The sequence below is a fragment of the Polyodon spathula genome, chromosome 17 (assembly GCF_017654505.1).
Source record: "Polyodon spathula isolate WHYD16114869_AA chromosome 17, ASM1765450v1, whole genome shotgun sequence".
NCBI classification, from domain to species: Eukaryota; Metazoa; Chordata; class Actinopteri; order Acipenseriformes; family Polyodontidae; genus Polyodon; species Polyodon spathula.
In genome coordinates, this window is record NC_054550.1 from 2913216 (window position 1) to 2933854 (window position 20639).

Here is a 20639-nt window from a genome sequence, read left to right on the forward strand (position 1 = left end):
ACCAACTAATGGAATACCTTGTGTGTGTTTGTTTGTATGTGTAAAAGAGTTCGTAGCCCCTTTTAAGCAAACCCAGACACAAGTGTTGAAGTTTTTAGGCACTTGGGTGCTGTTTTTTATAATTTACAGAAAATAAATATTCATTTTTATTTTTTATTTATTTTTAATGCAACGAGAGAATATATGCATGTCTCCAGTCATATGTGGGTTTCACGATCACGCCTCCTTCTAGCCAGAACTGTAGAGTACTGCCATAGCCTTATGTTTTCGCCTATTGTCATTAATTTGCCTCATTGCCGCTGTACTTCATGCATCCAGGACAGGTTAAACATCAGGAAACAAATCTCAAATTGTTAGTCCCTTTCTGCGATTTCAGTCGAGCAGTGTGTGATGCCTGTTGAGATATGAGGGTCGCGTCGGGCAGTGTGTGATGCCTGTTGAGATATGAGGGTCGCGTCGGGCAGTGTGTGATGCCTGTTGAGATATGAGGGTCGCGTCGGGCAGTGTGTGATGCCTGTTGAGATATGAGGGTCGCGTCGGGCAGTGTGTGATGCCTGTTGAGATATGAGGGTCGCGTCGGGCAGTGTGTGATGCCTGTTGAGATATGAGGGTCGCGTCGGGCAGTGTGTGATGCCTGTTGAGATATGAGGGTCGCGTCGGGCAGTGTGTGATGCCTGTTGAGATATGAGGGTCGCGTCGGGCAGTGTGTGATGCCTGTTGAGATATGAGGGTCGCGTCGGGCAGTGTGTGATGCCTGTTGAGATATGAGGGTCGCGTCGGGCAGTGTGTGATGCCTGTTGAGATATGAGGGTCGCGTCGGGCAGTGTGTGATGCCTGTTGAGATATGAGGGTCGCGTCGGGCAGTGTGTGATGCCTGTTGAGATATGAGGGTCGCGTCGAGCAGTGTGTGATGCCTGTTGAGATATGAGGGTCGCGTCGGGCAGTGTGTGATGCCTGTTGAGATATGAGGGTCGCGTCGGGCAGTGTGTTCCAGGCTTAACAAAGAAACAAACTAGAGAGGAAATTCAGTGCTGGCAGGCTCCTAGTCCATTTTTTTCTTTGACCTCGCAGTGCTATCGCTAGGTTTTCTATCCCCATTGGCACGGCTCCTGTGAGTCGTATGTGTTGTAGCTGATAAGACTGTGGACCCGCTGGGCTGTCTCTGGGGATTTCCATTACAGATCATTGCATTCAAGGAGTCACATTTAATTATCTTAACAGCAGCCTGCATCGCACTGTCACCGCAGAAATTAGGCAAATATTTTACCGTTTGCCCCCGGCTACCCTAACCCAGTTCGTTTGCCTTCTTAACTGCTTCCTGTTGGCCCAAATGATGGTAGTAAGCAACAAGAAACTGCAGAAGAAGCCCGCTTACTGTAACAGGTTCGGAGGCTGAACTATTCTTTTCTTCTCTTTTATCTGCATGTGCACAATTGCAAGCCTCAGACATGGATTATATGTTCTTGTTTTTTTTTTTTTTTTTTTTTTTTTTTTCACCACAGTTAAACTTTATGAACTGATTCTAGATATGCAGTGCATAAACTGTTAGCTCTACAGCTTGGGAGTAACTTTGTTTCTGCCCAACGAATCTGATAAGAACAACTGTATGCACTGCACTTCTATGTAAGCATCAATCCTGGTCGCGTCTGTCTTTATCTAGGATGCTCCCGCACTGTAAAATGACTTGCACGTTCTCTCTTGTTTGCACTGCAGTGGCATGTTATTGGAAAGTGCTTGTTTTATGGAATTTCAGGAGAACAAAGAAACTGGCTTTCTACAGCTCTGTCTCGTTCTAACATAAACAGGAATAATGTACAGACAGATGGATCGATAGATTATATATATAGCTTTGTATTTAAGATAGTTCAAAAGGCATTAATAGAAATAAGTTTAGAACCATGAGTCAGTAGGTGAAAGTACACTGACAAGGGCTAATATCGGCTTAAAGGAGTCCTAACCCAGTTTTACATTTTTTATTTTCTTACGTTTTAAGCAGTAGCAGCAGGATCATTGTTCTAGCTTTTCTTCTGTTGAAGATCTGCCCTGGAAACCACATGGAGCCTTTTCTAAAATCAGCTCTGAATGTTTACTTACTAAAACAAACAAACAAACAAAACCTTCCTAATGAACGTTTGTACTGTATCAAGTTGAAAAACAAATGAGAAGATCTGATACAGTACTGGGCACTATTGTTGGGCCAATCCCCTGTCTGCAGCACACTGACTTGATAGGAACACAGGCTTTCTTTCTCCGCATGGCCCTTACTGCGAGCAGGTGCACAAAATAATTGATGTTGTATAATGTGGTATTTTTCCTCCCATTTTCAGCGTTCCTATTTGCCATTGTTGTTGTAAACTCACTGGCCTGGAAGTAATTAATAGCCATGAAGTGTGTGTTTTTGTGGAGAGCAGGGATTAAGACTGCTGTGGTCCCGGCCAGGCAGAGTGTGTTTGCTTTACTGATGCTACGTCCCTTTCTGTTTCCTATTGGGGTCTGTGCGCTGCTAACGTGACGTCGGGGGATCCCTAGTGTTGTAAAAGTCACGGGCCGCTTCAGATGTACCGTAGCTACTTTCGTGTTAGGTTGTATGGCAACAAATGTTTCTTTTCGTTGATTACATATAAAGTGCCTTGCAAAGGCATTGCCATCACAAGATACACATGCAAATAGGAACTTGTTTTGTTTCTTTTTACAATTTTAAGTGAGCCACGTATTCCTCATATCTCCAAGGAACACTGAGTTCCAGCCGTTATCTAAATGCAATTCTCTTTTTCTTTTTTATATAATCCATTTGACTTTCAGAACATTATTTGAACAATCCAATCACAATCCAAAGGCATTCTGTAAACAGGGTAGGTTTGAGACCTGTTTAACAATGGTTTGCAAATCTGTGTGTGTGAGTGTGTGTACACTGCATTATGAATGCTGGCACCTGGGATTGCAGATCACTGTGCCAGCAGGGTTGTGAGCTGATGGTCTGTACTATACAGTATGTGATGGTTCACTGTCTCCCAGCACAACTGTTCAGGTTGGGATCTGAACCGCTTGAAGATGTGTCATGAAAAGTATTGCTTTCTAAGCTGATGAGGTGTGTAAACAGCCCCTGAGGAGCAAACACTGGAACCATGAGCAGGACTTAACATAAGAATAAAAAGTAAAAAAAACATAAAAGAACATGGCAATAGCCAAAACCTTGCTGGTAATAATAATATGTTTTACAATCTTAACAAAATGGCAATAATTGAAAGAACTGTAAAGTAATATAGGCTAATACATACAAATTAGTCTCCAGCTTGTATTTGAATTCAATAGCCAGCTCTGCCAAGATAAGGACGCCGGAGAAGATGGGCTATTCAGTCTCCAAATTAAAGGGCCTTTTATTCTGAATCTGGGTTTGCTAGCATAACTGCGTGGTGGCCAGCAGACCAACAGATGTTAGCCTTGGGGTAGCTGGTGCATAGATGGTACTGTAGTGGTTTCTGCTGAGGTATAGAAGTTCCTTTGGGGTGGGGGAAAAAAAAGAGCTGTCTGAGTCATTGAAGCTTATAAGTACAACAAGCAGAAGCCCCGCAACGGTCATTTTGGTGGTTTTTGGTTTTAAAATGTAATTTTCTCCAGTCACGTAATACATATGGGGCTGGGCATTCATGTACCTTTCTGTCCGTATGTGTTAAATATTCTCACAAAGCATGAAACGCAGGAGTGTAGAAATAAAGGAGATATATTACATTATGCCTAAAAGCCCCAGGACCAGTCACATTGACGGCCACACAGAAAACAGTTGTATTTTGATTATACAGAACGATATTCTACTTTTATTATTTTATTTTACCAGTCCGCAGTGTGTTTAACTGTAATTGGATTAGTCTCTACTCTCTGCCTAAGTGAATGACCGACAGTCTATTGTTTTCAATCAGCCTTTTGAAGGCTGGCGCCTGCTTGCCAGCTGCGCTGCTCTGGTCAGTTGATTAGCATCGGTATTAGTGAAAATAAATACCAGAGACATGGAGTTTTATATGCATTATATATATATATATATATATATATATATATATATATATATATATATATATATATATATATATATATATATATATATATGCTTTGGTTGTTCAGATGTTTGTGACATACTCAAAAAAAAAAAAAAAAAATCCGATCCGTTTCTCTTTTCGTTATACTATTTACAGTGTTTTGAATCCAGCCGTCAGAAAGACTGCTGCAGGGTTTCTAGTATGTCTTTGGTCCTCCTTGTGTTAGAGTAGAAACTATATATGTGTGTGTAGATATATGTGTGTGTATATATATACGTGTGTGTGTACATTTTGTTGACACCCTCTCAATTACTAACTGAAAAACAAATATCTATTCTGCGGTTGGTTAGAATGTACAAAGGCTGATGAAGGTGTAACCGACTAACATCAAACCAGTAAAACGCCTGTCTACGCATCCCAGAACCCTGTGGGAACTATTCTGTATTGCGCTTCTTAATTTAGCACATAGGCTGAAACGACATGGCCTCAAAACAGGAGCAGCTTCCTGTGCTTACCATTGGCAGGGCAGTAACATTTAAGCCATGCTTTTACCTGATAGGCATTTTTTTCTCCTTTTTTTTTTTTTACCACTTCATGGTACAGTAAATATGAAAACCTTAGTGTTAGGGCTGCAAGGAGGACAGCTTGAGTTTCAGGAAATGTATCTTAGGACTTATTTATTATTTATGACAGGAGTTGTAGTGTCCTGAAGGGCAGCCTGTTGTGCTTGATACGGGAGCTCAAACAGCAGGTTGCTTTTAGCTCGCTCCTTTAAATTCTTTTTGCGGTGTCTGCTTTATAATATAAATTGACCTAAGCACCTGTGTTTAGGTCAACAACATACAATGTATGGGTTTTATTCACATGGTTAAATAATAACTCGTGTACCGGTAATTGTGTTATTATTCTCATCATTGCCACCCTCCCCTGCAGGATATACAGTACTGTGTGTTCACACCCAGTGACAGGTTATAGTGGAGGTGCCTGTTAGTACATAGCTACATACCTGTCATGCTTAGTTTTAGTTTTGAGAACTGTAATTGTCTGAGAACTGTAAACACTGTTTAAAAAAAAAAAAAAAAAAAAAAAATTAAAAACATGTGTGTGTGTTTTTGTTTTGCAGCCCTCTAGATACCGATTTAGTTCTGTAAGCATCTTCCCAAGCACCCTGCTGCTTTGAGAGTCCAGCCCGCTCACTGCCCCGGCTGTGCAGAAACATCTTTTACGTGATTTATATTAATTGCAGCCAAAAGAATTGAGACTGGGATTGGAACTTTTGACGTTTTGTCAAGTTCCTGAACATTCCCAACTCCTGAGTCACTCATTGCAATGCAGCTCGAGTTCTACACACAAGGATCTTCCTGCTGCTGTTGATGTTGCTAATGCATTAAGTACATTTTCCTGAGTTTAGTTTTTTGTCAATCAGTTCAGGCAAAGGAACACATTCGCATATAAATATGGGGGGGAATGCAGATGGGCCTGTGGGGAGACGGGTCTCTCTCATTTAGACCTGTTCTGCGAGAATGCCATAGACTAAAGTGACTAAGTGAAACAAAATGCCTTTGGCAATCATTCCTAATTGAAAGTGTTTTTTTTTTTTGTTTTATATTTTTTTTTATTTTTAGAGAGAATAGGCCAGCGGCCATGCTTGGATATGCATATTAAAGCGAGGCTCTGTCACACTGTGATCTAATAACTTTCCAACCATATTCCCATTAGATTTATATTGGGAGGTATTTTAAAAACTAAATAAGAATAATGAAAATACAAATATTACAAAATATAGAAATAATGTGTCGGTGGAAAGAAGTTATGCCACAATTTCCAGAAAAAGCTACAAATTGCAATATTATTATTATGATGATGACGAATACATTAGAACAATTGTAAATGTATGGAAAAAGTATCAGGTGCATGTACAGAAGCTGAATTTGTATCCTTGGCTGTTTCTCCTCCTTGTATTATTATAACATGCATTTTTGGTTTGGTTTATAAATAGGCAATATGATGTAAACTTTGCACTGGTTTTAAACAGGGACACAGTGTTCTCTTTACCTGTCATGAACTCTTTCATTACTTTGACAGTTCTAGGAAGTACTCTCCAGAATATTTATTTTTTTAAGTAAATGTTCTGAGACTGACAGGATATTAGGAAGTAGCTAGAAAGAATAATTTTCACCAGTGCTGGGAGGTAAAATGCTTAAAAACAGTATTAATAAATATTAAAAATGATTTGCTGTTTCCCAGCAAATCATTACAGAAAGCTCAGCCACAATACAGTATGCAAATATTATTAACACACGCTCTTACACTGATTTAGAAAATGAACAGTGTCTAGAGACTGTGTGATTTTGTTATTGTAAGATGCTTTAACAAGAGCAGGACAAATAACTGCAAGTCATATGATGTAAAATATGTTAATATTGCAAGAGAATTCTACTGCTTCACTTGGTTCTCGTTGATTTACTCTGCTGCTGAGGATGTGACAGATATTCAGGGATTGTCTTTTCCCCAGAGGCTTGCTGTATTCCCCTTGCATAAATCTTGGGGAAATCCTTTATGAAAACCATACAAGTAGTTATGCATTTTGTTTATATATATATATATATATATATATATATATATATATATATGTATATATGTAAACATGACTACAGCAAGTTTCTGAGCCTGGAATTGAATCTGTACTTATCAAAGGTAAGCGTTGATGGTTTCGCTACTTTATCCATGACCCACTTAGTTGCATGAACTGTTGATTTTGTATTGGGCAGGGGGGAGCTTATTATACATATGTTAAAAAAAAGGAATGTTTGAACAAATATGAATGTCAGGACCCGGTGTTGTGTGGGTCGGGTGCGTGATTTCACACTGCTTTTGATAATGGGTGACAGGCGCAAATGCACAATGCGCGTATCAATGCCAAGGAAGCAGCTTGTTAATGAGCTTCCATCTAAGCTTCTCTGGTTTGAACTGTCGGCCCAAATGTTGACTTAGAACAAATGTTTCTACATCCTTGCTGCGATCTGGCTCATGGTGTGTCTCAATCAACAAAAATATGGATAAACAGAAATGTTCCTTGCGGAAGTAAAACCATCACTCGGGCGCGGCTGTTGGTTATTGCGTCAGCTCCAGTTTATTTTAAGGGTAAACGAAACACCCTGAAGAGCTCTGCAAATTTGATTAGCCTAGTTAGCTTGACATACAGAAGTTTTATGAATATGGTATTGAGTGACGCATCTGGTAAAGGAACTCTGTCCGGAGTGCAGGATGCGCCCTATAGCTTGGAGATCGCTGGTTTGAATCTAGGCTATGGATTCGGGGGTTGCAACAGTGAGCTGGGTTGAATAATAATTGGACATTCCAAATTGGGAGAAATTGGAAAATGAATAAAAGATAATTGTTTAAAAAAAAATAATCATCATCATGTGGGAACAAGGATTTTTCATGGCAGATTAGCTGTCCAATCAAGACGAAGTAGGCCTGCAGGTGTGTGTTCTTTATTTCTGACCCTTGGCTATTTTGTTGAATTTTAAACAATCGTTATAAATTGCAGCCAGTCTGTTTTGGGGTGGGGGGGGGAGACGGGTGACGGTTCTAGTCTAGTTGGTGAAAATTGAAAATGTTGGCTAACCCAGGCAAGTTAATCTGAACACCAGGAGGGGAAAAATAACACGAAAGTTTGGTCTCCTCCATATGCGTTTTTGTGTACTTTTTATGAGTGTGATATTAGAGATTAAAAAAAAAACAATTGAGCAAGATTGAAACAATATTTTAATGCTGAAGTAGTATAATTGTTATCCCTGGTGACAGGGTTATAGACAGCAGTATATGTAGTACATAATATATGTCAAACTTCAAAGTCTGCCATATAGTGGTTTCCATACGATGTGTGATAATGAATGGCCGACAGAATGCAACAGCAAAAATGTCAAAGAAAAAAAGAAATGACTAATGCTGTTAAATATGTATGGGAGAAATTGACAATGCTGAACAGAATGCTGACAGAAGAAACTACTTTATTTCTCAGTGGACTTGGGCCAAATAGAAACCTCAAAGCGAGCCTCAAGTAAAGTTGGGGAAACCCTGATCTAGAGAGCCATGCAGCCAGCTGTAATGGAATTTGTGCAGGACATTTCTTTAGCAAGAATATCACAATGTGGGCATATACGGAGAGCTACAAAGTGTTCTAAAACCCTTTCCTTTTACACATTTAATGAACAGTGGAGAAACACCAAGCCAGACGTTTCTAATCCACACAGTACCCAAGGCCTTAAATTATCATTAAGCATACTGCAGCAACTTCATTTAAAATGTATAGCACTTCTGAAGGATGGCATGAATATAAAGGGTACAGAGATTAAATGTATAGTACCGTAGTTCTCGATTTGAATCTTGAATAATGCCATTTAAATATATGAAACAAGGTCAACAGCAGTGCAAATTAAGATAATTCTGGTAGTGCTTTGCTGTATTAATTTTTAAAGTACAGTGTCACTTCATATAATTAAACAGTGGGGTGTACTTGTACTAATAATTGTTCAATGTGATTTTGAGATTTAAATGAGTAAGTCTTTGCAAAATCTCCATAAAAAAAACTGCATGCAAAGAACAGGCAGCATTTTGCAAATGATTTTACGCTTTGTATTCCTTATGCAATTAACAGAAGAGAAGCTAAACTATCTCTTGGGTTTATTATCGGTTAATGTAGTGTGTGTGTGCTGTATAGTAATGCAGCGCAAGTTTTAAATTCCATCATGTTCTTTTTATGTTTTGTTGAAGTGTGTTTGAAAAAAAAACTGCAATGCAAGCCTTTTGATGTGCAACAGTTCATAAATGATCTATCCTTCTGTCGTATTGGACAACCTTATTACTGCAGGATGCTTTCTCAGTCATTTAATTTCTTCATGGAAGTTCAGTACAGCACAAGGCTAGGACACTGTTTTTTGTATATTTCATGCTTTGATAGAAAGGGGGGGGAATGCAGCCTGAATTCCCAGTCTTCTAAGTGTGTTAAACAATACTAATAGCAGAAGGATACAAATGTAATGAATTGGTTAGAGTTTGTGTGTGCCGGTGCTGGAAGTAGGAAGAGCTTGGCGTTTCGGGCGAATAGCAGTAATGCGTTAATGTGTATCTGTGATGGGTTTAGTTACAGTGCTGAGAGGACTGTGAGGCAGGGAGCAATGTGAGAGGAATTTCAATCAACGGCTCTGTGCGCTGTTTAAATACCATCAGAAGGAAAGAGGAGATATATCGGAGAGAGATCAACGCACCTGAGAAATTCAAGCTGCTGGATGTGCTTTATCCTCTCTGATGACCCTTGAGGAGTGATCAGATCTACATGAGTTATTTGAGTGGGGAGGGGGTGGGGACAGACTTTCCATTTGTAAAAAAAAAAATGAAATAAAGGTAACAACTTTGCATGCATATCGTTTCGGTCTGCATCCATTAAAAAAATCGAAGCAGTAGTAGAGATTGTTTTGCTGCGTTTTGATTCCTTATTGAAGAAAAGTAGGAAAATGAAATGCCTCTTGAATCTATAACATTAGGTTTGATTTATCCAAATAACACAGCAAAGGTGTACATGGTCGCTTGTGACATTACTTTTGATCAAATGCTTTTTTAAAACAATAAACAAATGGGTGTGGTGGTGGTGGTGGGGGTACATTTTTTGGCCCTTAAAAGATCAAGCATCTTTATTTAAAACCCGCTGACAATGTGTTTCCATCATACAACTACAGCACGGGCAACCACCTAGACCTGCAAAATAGCACTCAAGGTGAGACCATCCACACCTAATTTAAGGGTTAAGCATTTCCTTGTAGTGCAACCTGACATTTAAAATTCAGGTTCTGCTAGTTTAAATAGCTTGTGCAGTATATTGAGATGAATCTACCATCTGCTGTAAATACCCCCAGAGACAGGTGAAGATGGGTGTCTCAGAACTTTAAAAGCTACTTTTATTTGGAAGATGTGTTGTTTTTTTTTTTTTTAAATGATATGCGAGATGTATTGCTGCACGGCTGTCTGATATAAATATATGACTTTCCCGGGAGACTTGCGAGTGGCAGAGAGAGACAGAAAATGAAGGCAAGGTACAGTAAAAGAGACTTGGGTATTAAGAGGGTTTCATCTGCATTAAATCACACCTTTTAAGCACTTGTGTGGTGTTTATGGTGGGGGAGGGGGGGGGGGGTTGCAAAAAATCTTGACATGAGGGAGGAAATAAATTAATTCCTTTGTGACACCAAGGCACACATTTTTTTTCCACTTTGTAATAATAAGCTTTCCCTCTGGGCTATGTGTTGGAGCTCCTGGAGGTGGTAATGGATGATCAATAAGGGAGTTTCTAAAACTGAGTGGAAATGTTTTCTTATTTATTTTTGATCTACAGAGCAGGGACAGCACACACTTCTCCACCACTGTCCCATTGGCATACCCCGAGCCTGGGGTTAGGAGTGCTTCGTCGTCATTGTCTTACTGGCTGCAAACGTGCCTAGTGCCAATTGGGGAGTACTGTGTGGAGGTTTAGCGATGTGCTGTGCATCTGTCAAAGGCTGGACTCTAAAGGTGTGAGGCAAGAGATTCAATGTTTGAACCACCACTTCATTGCGTGTCTTTCCATGAAATACGGAAACTACAGGGTACTGTAGCAAAGACCCGGGTTCTGATTATTCCATTCATATACTGAGTACGGCAAACCAAGTGCAATGGTACAGAGCATGGTGTGTTAGTCAGTTTAATAAACTATTCAGGTTATTAAAAATACAAAGCCCAGTTTTGATGCAGCACCACCCTCCCGCCATCGCTTAAATAAAACATATAACCACGTAAATAATTCAGAAGGTATAGAGTAGTAAAAATTGATTTGTACCGACTGTATTGAGTTCTGTGCATTTAAACAAAACCATTAAAATCACTTCTTTTCAGATTGAATCATTCATACAGCTTTGAAAAGTACGTTGCTCTGCTCCTGTAACTTATTTTTGATACATGGATGGTGGAGACAAAGTGCTCGGTATATGTTGACTTTGAGTTTGGTACACAACTGTATTGTAAAATTATTTGTCGAGTTCAATTACAATTGCCAGTAGTCACGCATCGAATTAGATTGCAGAATAATGGATACCAAAACGATTCAGATATTGGCTTCAAATGTATTACACAGCTGTGGTTTTTATAACTAATGGTGTGAAATTGCAGGAAATTTGCTTTTGTCGTCATCAGAGATGCTGGGCTTGTCTTTTAAACCTGACAATGTTTTGTTCATTTTAGATTCACAGCTGAATCTCCACGATCCCTGGATTTGAAATAGCATGCTTACAATAACTGTGGCTGCTGTTTCTCCTGTGGGGGGGAGGACAAAAAAAAAAAAAAAAGTCTACTTTAATTCTTAGTGTCAGAAAATAAAAAAGTTAACGGGTCACTGAGCTGCTGATTTGAAGTTTCGTCTGAATGAGGTTTTGGAATGCACAAAACCTAATTATTTTTCTTTCCCTTTTTGAAATTGGAAGACAACCCAATGCACTTACAAAATAACTACCGTAATAGCTTTGTACTGCATCAAAAATAAACGGTGAACCACAATTAATGAAATATTTAATTGATGCCGCGCAACCAATAAATACTGCTTACACTACACAAGCATGTATATAGACCAACAACATTGTTTTCAAATATTATCCATTGTCCATTTTGCAACACGTTTTTCTTTTTATGCATTTACAAAATAAATCCAAGTGCCGTTTAACAGTATTCTAAATTCAGGTACACTGATTCTTATTTTATTTTGCCCTCAAGTTAATCTGGTCTACATAGACAAAGGATGTATCCAGTACAGACATCTGTTGCTGTATACAGCACACAATGGGTGGATGTTGAGAATTATCCATGGAGTAATTTTGGGGGTTACAGTATGTAACCCTGTCATGAAGTGGATTGCTGAACTGTACTGTATTTTAGTTGTCAGATAAATGACTAGTGGTTTATAATGTTCCCTTATAATTCGTCTATAATGTGAAATATTTTACCAGAGTGATAGTTACAGATCTCAGAGTTTTAACCGTAAAGATGCTACGTACAAATTTGAAATCTAACCATTACACAGAATGGTTAAAAACACTTGGCGATACAGGCGTTAATGATTCATGATGGATTTATTTTAACTTCATAGGGGATGGTATCAGACATTTCACTATTTATTTATTTATTTATTTTTGTTGGTGATGTTCCAAGTAAAGTATATAGTATGGTGTGATGTGAGGGGGGAGGGCTACATTCCTGCTTTAATTTAGTAATTTGGTTAAAATGACTACTACTGTACCAACTAAACACTGTAGTGAAATACATTAGGGATTTGGAACTGGTGCTGATGAATTTGTTACTCTGCTGTGTACACACACTATAAATACAGCAGAAGTGGGTCGTATATAAGCTGATGTGCAGTGAACTTGTAGTCCAACACTCCAGAGACGAGAGCAGTAATTTTTAAGTATCCTGGGGTTTTCAAATATAATACAGTAGCACTTGTTTTTTAAATCCGGATTGGACTGACTCCCAGGTTTTTTTGTTTTGTTTTGCCTGCATCAGCATTTAAAAATGTTTTGCTGGTAACTTGTAACACGTACAGATTTTTTTTTTTTTTTTTTATTAAGTAAGTGGTGCAATCATGTTTTCATATCCCAAGCTCAGTATGCCTAAACACAAAATGGTAATACAAATAGAAGTCAAGAGATAATAAATTAATGCATCACTGGCCTGTTTACATAGGAAACCACATTGAGAAAATGAGTGCACGATGGATAACCTATTTTAAATGCTGGAAGGTTTTCTGTACAGTACGTATCAAATTGCTATTTTTATAGCGTGATTGTATGATTAAATTGATTTTATGGCTAAATAACAAAAATCTATTCTGACTGTATCAAATTATTCAATGCTGGTATTGCAAAAAAAAAAAAAAGGTTTATATGTTTGGAATTTTTTGGTAAATTTGACACTATTGTGATTTGTGGCGACATGCTTGAAATGTAGTCCAGTATGTGCAGTGGTAGTTAGACCTCTATATAGTACTACAGTGTGTGTTGCTTTATAATTACCATGATGTGTGACTTGGGAAGGGGGTGGGTTTAGTTGATTTACATTGAGTAAATCTCTTTAATGTTCTGGAACAATAAAGGATATCGCTTCTTACTTAACATCATTTAACTAAGCAAAATAGAAAATACATTAACTTTTGAAATACAAAATGAAAGCAGATTTATACAGATGAGACAGTGAGTAAACCAACTTGAAAAAATCACTGCGTTTTGAAAATGTAACTTAAATGCTGCTTCTGACAGACTGCTGCATTTGATTTAACTTAGCCAGGCTCTTTCCATTGCGCACATTTTTTTTAAAATTTATTTTTAAAATATGTTTAGGGAAGTAGATTTTTCCTGACAGATCAATTGTGACGAGAGAATTGTTTTGACCAGTTAAGTAACAGATTTTCAAATAGTAGCTGATTTTGCCAAACAAGGAAATTCGTTAATAATTTGTTATGCTTTCAGAGGTAACATCTTGCAAGCAAATCAGTCAGCTTAGAGATTTATTATTTTATTTTTTAAAGTAGTCTTTAACTGAACTACATTATATGGCAAAGTCCCACGGCTGTACAGCCTTTCCATTATTTTGCAGAAAAGGAAGACAATAGGCGTAAAACCTGCTGCTAAACTGTTCTGTTTTATTATTTGTTTTTGTTTTAAAAATTTCATGCACATTTATGCACCAGTGCAAGATTGTATTTATTTATTTATTTATTTTTAGAAATCTCATACATTCATGTAAATGCACAAGTAATTGCTATTGCTCTCTAAGCTTCAGTATAATTATTAGCTGGTCTCAAGTGCTGTTGTCTGGGTAAACTCAGATTGCACCTCTCTGGTTTGTTGTAAGGTTAGCACTTGCCCCATCTGCAGTAATTATCTTGAGAGTGGTGCTGCTGCTGCTGACGCTGTTTGTTCAGGGTGAGAGGAAGCTGTAATTAAACTTGGAGGGGGCTTTATTCAATCCTCCATGCACCAGCCGCAGGGATGAATATAATTTATGATTAGCAGTGTTCTCTTAAAATGGGCATTGTGCTAAAGAGGGGGTCCAAGAGTGCTGTAAATTGTTACTGAAACGTAACCTTTATTTGCTGCTCTTTGTCATTTTTGCAAGGAAATATCTATCTTTTCCATTGTTAAATTAGAGTTGGAAGTGCAGAGTTGATTTGAATACTGTGCTTGCACCTTTTAGAATAAAAAATAATAATAATAAAAAAATATCCCCAGCAACTATTTCTTTTGGACTGTATACAGTAGCTGTAGGGTTGGTAACTATCCTACTTACTGTATTAAAATAATAGTGTCTCTGGGTAGCTAAAGCAACAAAAAGCATTTTTTTTAAATGTTTAAGTACTCTGAACTTATTAGGCCTGTTGGACGGTTTTCAGGTAGGGCAGGGTTAATGCACTCCCCTGCCAGTTGGCCATGGTTACAACCAGGCAGAAAAGCAATGAAGTCAAGTGGTGTTTCACTGAACAGTGATTAATGGGTGTAGAAGAGGTGTGGCATCTGACACGAACGCGTGCCATTTGTCCCTTTGGGACTCTGCTCTGGAGGTCTCCCCAGCATCCAGGACGACTGATCAGAGACACTTCAGGATTTCTGTCATTCACACAGTTGGCTCGTGGGGCCCCAGAGCGACACTGAAGAGATCGACACTGTTCCTGCATTGACTGTCGTGTGGAGTCCGGAGTCAGCTGAAAGACTGATCACTACTGTATGCACAGGATTGCAACTAGAACGATAATTAAATCTGTACTGTACTGCACTCCCAGAGTGTGAAATTGCACATCATTTTATATATATTATATATATATATATATATATATATATATATATATATATATATATATATATATATATATATATATATATATATATTTTTTTTTTTTTTTTAAATGTGCATATCAAAACACCAGATTTACTCATATAGCAAAGTGCTTTTTGTCCAGTTCAAATGCTCATTGAGTCACCTTACAGTATAGTATCGTATGTCAATAACAAAGTTGGAAATATACTAGTCTTATATATATAAAATGTATTTATTTTAAATGTTTTTATAGTAGATTTATTTAAGGTGGTGTAGTTGCTTGTTGACAAAATATTTAAATCAACTTTGTCAAAGTTTGACCCAAAGTTTCATACAAGGGGTGATGATGTATCCATTTATTACACGGCTGTGCTTTCAGATGGGAGCTGGTGTATAAATGACATGCTCATTTTCTATTCTTCTCACTTTTTATTTCTCCACGAACACCGAAGTGCTGTAGGCATGGTGATGGAAATTTGATGGGGTTTATATTAACAGTGTAAGAATGACTGTATGCTTTGCATTAGCTCATATAAAGTTCTTTGTTTTGCATTTTGTGTGGATTGCAGCTTAACATGAGCATGGGTTTGATTTGAAGACTGGCTGTCATTATAGAGCTCTGCTCGGGCCTGTCTCCCGGTGTCCCTGCAGATGTGTTCTGTTCGGGAGACGCTTGCACTGGGAAACAGATGGCCGACCGGTGATAACAGCAACATTTTAAGAAAAATGAAAAAAAAAAAAAAAAAAAAAAACCTTGTATTTCACACTAGTTATTCCCATGGCATGCACATTTCATAGCTTCTGCAGTGCTATATGATATGTGACCTGAAGAGAGAATCGTCACAAATGGGTTAGTGACAGGAAAATACAAGGTGTTAATTCAACTTTCTGTTTTTAATCTCTGGTTGTGGTAATGAATGAAAATCAGAAGCACAGAACAAAGTATTTTGCAGTACACTTACTCACCTACAGTACAGTATGCGCACAAAGCCATGAGTGTAAAACCACCTGTCTAGTCTTGTAATAATGTCGTTAATAGTGTAACCGTTTTTGATCAATTATGCAGTAATAGGGCAAAGAGTATGTGAAGTGAATATTTAGGAATCATCTTTTTCTGAAGAGTTAATAACTTAAAAATAACTCTTGGTAGAGGCTTTACAGGTGTACATTTGACCTTGAGCATGCTGTTCTCTACTTACTCTTCATCAGTTTTGGAACAGATTGAACTGGATAAACTTCATAGACGTGTTTTAACAAAAATTAGATTTTATTTTTTTTTGTTTGTTTAAAGTAACAGCTACAGGCACTTCTTTAGACTGAAACTACAAAGTGGATAATTCCTATCAGAATGCAGCTGGCAGCACACGCTGTACAGCTCCATTGTGTACATGCTGTATATAAATATCTGGCACTCTAACTTCTATGCCGGTTCACAGCTAGGTAGGTAAGTTTAAATATTGCAGTCATTTTCCGGACTCAATAGTCTCTTATCAAATGTAGGCAGTCGGAGCTGCTGGTGTGAAAACACTGAGGATTTTTCTTTCTGGGAAAGGTTAATGGAGTAAATTAAAGAGAAAAATCTGCGGATCTCTTATTATACCTGCACTGGCAGGGCAGTCACGCTCGTAACAGGTCGCTCGTCAACACAGCTCTGATTGAGAGGCATGATTGCTGTAAGCAGAGAATAGTTATATCTCATGTGTAGCCAGATAGCTGGAGTGTAACAACCTTAGCCCAGATTCTCTTCACCAACCTGCAGCTAAGCCAAACGTTTTGCATCACTCTAGAGAATGAACAAATTCTACTTCATAAAGTCGAATGAAACCTGCTGAATAGCGGTACGTTAACATATTGAATTCCATACCGCTTTGTAATTTTCCCATATACTTAACGGAAAACTGACATTTTAAAAATGTGACTTTTTGAAGTCTAACATGAAATACTGTTCTGTTATGATGGCTTCTGGTAGACTTTTGCGATCATCATTTTGTAGTTTTCTTTTGATTTATATCATGTTAAATAAAATATCTAAATTATGTTAATATAGGTTTATTTATTTATTATGTCTCAATCCTAATTTTAAGTGATGCAATTTTTTGGCCTTAGCTGTACTATAGTACTGTAAGCACTGGCAGTGATTATTTCAGAATCGTTGTTTTTGTTTAGTTTTTTTTTTTTTTTACATTTAAAACAAATGGAAATTACTGTAAGCGAGTCTCCTCATATGATCAAGAAAGAGTCTTAATGAACAGTAAGAGCTGGCAAAACTGGACGTTTTCAACATACTGTACAATACCAGAACTGTGAAAAAATAACCAGGTTAACAGTACACTATTGTAAAATATAAAGTAACTTGGTGCAAATTAAAGGGGTTTCTAATTGCTATAAACACTTTTATAAAAATGTTACTACAGTAAATGGCCACGCAAAAAGACTGGAAACAATCCTTAGGCCTTTGTGTGCGTGTGCGTTTTTTTTTTTTTTTTTTTTTTTTTAAATCCTGTGGTTTTCCACAGTTACTGTAAACTTCAAATGAACACAAGGGAGAAAAAATAACCAACTGTACGGCAGTGACCATAGAATCTGCTATTCAAAATTCAGGATGAAAATATGTATTAGTTTTGCATGCAAACAGTAACTGCTGCCTGTAAAGTGGTAGATCATTTCACATGGTTTAAGTTGCTGATTTCCATACATGCTCAGTCGCAAGTCTTTTTTTTGGGGGGGGGGGGGGTTCTGGGTTATGTGAGGAGTCGGTTAGAGGGCATTAGTAAGGTCGCCCTAGCATTTCTGATGATTCATCTGAAAATCAATAGCTCCGCTTTTGTACAGGGTCATCGGCTGAAATGCCCATGAGAGGACCTGTAGAGTTGATAAGCAGCAGCAGTTTTGTTTTTGCTTTTCTACGTGAATATGAATTTTTCTGCTGGGTGTTTGTTTTTTTGAATGTATCCAGTCCCTGACCTCATAAGAGGATTATCGTGTTGCATAATTTTAGAAATCTCTTGTTTCAGGCTAAAGCACTAATATTACTACAGCGTGTAGAAATCTGGGCTGCAGTAGCAGCCTGAGGCATTTTACAGTTTTTTGGGTTTTTTTGTATTTTATTTATATAAACAACTAAAACTTTTATTTTTTTTTGGCGTTGGTATACATTAATCACTACCCTCAATGTTTTGATTTAAAGGTACAACAGCTGTTTTATAACCCTTTTCTACTCTAAAAGCTCAGGGTCCATGGTAGAAGTTTGGAGATGATTTGTGAAGTTATGTTCACTGTGACAGATGGTCGCACACACCGTGTATGATCAGTAAAGAAGGGTCCACTTTTTGAATAAGCATGACAAAAGCAGCATTGTGAATTAATTCAGCACAGCCCCTTTTAACAGAGAACAGGTGGCTTTCCAAAGAGGACAGGTGTTGTGGGGGGGGGTGTGTGTTTTTGTTTTTTGTCTCCCCCCCCCCCCCCCCCCCCCCCCCCCCCCCCCCTTGTTCTGCTGTGTGACATACACGTGTAATCGGCAGAGAATAATGACGACTCATCTGATAACCTTGCTGGTTTTCTTTTGAGACACTAAACAATAGTGTATTCCACAAACGCATCAGAACTTTGACAACCCTTTTCTTTCATCACAATAATTGTCCAGCTCCTATCTGAAAGAGCCAGCTTTATTATGACGTTTAAAAGTCAAAATAAAGTTTAAAAATGCTAATATGTTTTAAATGGTTCCTTCCTGTGTCTAGGGGTCTTTTTTTATTTTTGTAGCTTTGCAACATTTTTTTGTTTTGTTTTTTTGTTATGTGTTTCCTGATGTTTTAAATTTTTTTTTTTTTTTTTTTTTTTTTTTTTTTTTTTTTTACAAAGTCTTTAATGTGTTTTGGAACTTTGTCCCATTCCTGTTTTAACACCCCTACCCCTCTCTACCCCCTACAAATTTTGTTAAAATATTGGCTGTAACCATTTTGGTCAGGATTTATTTTTTTTACTTTGTTGAAGTACCTGGTGTTGCCTGTGGAAATTCAAGATTTGGTGTATCACAAATTGGGGAACGGTAGCCTTATGGTCTCCTATAAGTTACCAATCTTGGGTGTCGCACAACGCACATGGACCCCTTTCTCTTTTTTTTAACATGGCTACTGTAGTGATCCAGCAATGGGGTTACTAAATAAAGTACTCCAGGGGTCAAAATTTTGGATCCAAACACAGCTCTTGACTTTCCCCTGGATGAAAGAGGAGGCCATGCAGAGTTTGGTTGCACTGGCTCCTGCAGGGTCCAGATGCAGAAACAGACAGACTGACAAACTTTCCTCTTTTATATAAAGATGTATTTTATAAAATAGATACAGCACTAGGAAACTTAACGTGGTAACAATTATGCAGGGGGTGTGGTATTGTGCGTCGTCTACTTTTAATTTGAGTTTCTTTTTTTGTTTGTTTCCTGGGCATGTCTAACAGCGCTTGTTTTTTTTTACATGCCATAGTATTGCCATGTAAACAAACTACTGCATTTAAAATCATAATAGTAATACAAAAAGTTCTGCGAGAGGCTGAACCATGGAAGAGTGCAGTAAACAGATTGTGCTGGAAAATAGTTCTGTGTTGCATTTATTATACTGCAGGTTCTGCAAGTAGTATAAAGGGTGTCAAAGGGCAAAGTGAACTTTACAAATATTTTTCCCTCTCCACTGTGACCCACTAAAAAGTTTCACACATTTAACACATTTTTCACAAGAAAATTTTAACTTCTTCTATGTTAGACGGCATAGAGTTTGAGATATCTTGAAACAGAGTTTGTTTAAAATATCTGCAATTCAATTTTTAGATATTTTCAGATGCATTTCGAGATATCTTTAAATGATAGTTTGGCTTGCCGTATACGGCATACGCCCTAAAAATGTCATCATAAAGTGCTAGGGGATGTACGTCCTAAAATAAATCTCACTGTAGCGCTGGTCGTGAGCATCTGATCATTTCAGGCTTATTTATTTTTTTGTTTTGTTTTATTTTTTTGCAGTGTGTGTGGATTTAAGCTCTCAAAATTTGTGAATGGTGTATCGGACACGTCATTTAAAAATATTATAAAATGTCAGTGCCCTAAATGCTGCAAGTATATTATTATTATTATTATTATTATTATTATTATTATTATTATTATTATTTATTAATACAAATGTTGACGCAGCCAAGATGGAAACATACTAACTCCTATTTTTTTTTTTCTCCATAGATATTTAACATATTAGCAATGCAGGACATGTGCAATTTGTCTAATTACCATGTTAGGAAAATACTTTTTTAGGGCTTTAAAGTGGAAGTTGTAATTTTCCATTGTTTTCCCCATTTAATCTGCAATATCTCAGTCGGTACATATGCCCAAGTTATATCATTGAAAAGTTCAGATTGTGCTGAAAAAACAAACAAACAAAAAAAAACTATATATAGGTTTCCTTTAGAGACCTGTGAGAAATATGACTTTTAAACAATTCAGTATCACATTCAAGAAAAAACCTCTAGCACTGGGGGTTGAAAAACCTTATTAAGTGATTTGATAGTGTGGTGATTGTTTGTTTGTTTCTTTGTTTATGTATTTGTTTTTGTCACTTGATTTTGAAATGCTATTGCAGGGTTGATGTCTTGAAACCAGCTGGCTGGAAGTCAAAGCAAGTCTGGTTGTAATCTTGGAACATTGATTTCAACGAACCAGGTTTTATA

General features: G+C 37.6%; 1 protein-coding gene across 5 annotated transcripts in view; it reads left to right on the top strand.

The window, feature by feature from the left end:
- Positions 1-20639, top strand: part of LOC121329959 (PHD finger protein 21A-like) — a 61871-nt gene that overhangs the window by 18998 nt on the left and 22234 nt on the right. The window lies entirely within an intron of this gene.